The following is a 573-nucleotide window of genomic DNA, read 5'->3' as shown; positions in this document are numbered from 1 at the left end:
CAGCTACTACCTGCCCGAATCCTTGGCTCCCGGGCTAAAGAGGATGCAGAGACCATAATACTCCTAATAGAGCTGCCTCCTGAAATGGGAGGTGTGGTCAAGCTAGGGAAGCCGAAGAGGCGGTCTTCAGTCAGCCTCTGGAACTAGGGCAGCGGTCAAAAGGGCAGGTGCTGTGGTCTAAAGCGGAGCAAATATTGTCACTGTCTGTGGCAGCACCAAATCATACCTGACTATTTTTATCCTTCAAGTGATGCTTCAAATAAATATAACTGAGCCAGGGGTAAAATGGGGAGGGAGGCAAGCCAAAAAGAGGGAGCTAGTTCATTGGGGTACACTAGATTGGGGCTCTGCTAGATATGTGACTACTTCTGCCCCACGTGGCTTGACTTTCTCAGTGGAATTGTGTTGACCTAGGCATGAAACAAGAGAGACAGGGTGCTGTAAAATCACTCCGGGAAATGTCTCCAGCAGGATCTCTGTCACTCACTCACCTGCTTAGGTTTCTTGTTGCTCTTTATTAACCTGATGTGTGAAGTGTGCATTGTTTATATTGGGCATGTGCTGATAAACATA

Source organism: Onychomys torridus, chromosome 7, assembly GCF_903995425.1.
Source record: "Onychomys torridus chromosome 7, mOncTor1.1, whole genome shotgun sequence".
NCBI lineage: Eukaryota > Metazoa > Chordata > Mammalia > Rodentia > Cricetidae > Onychomys > Onychomys torridus.
This window is presented reverse-complemented; position numbering follows the sequence as displayed.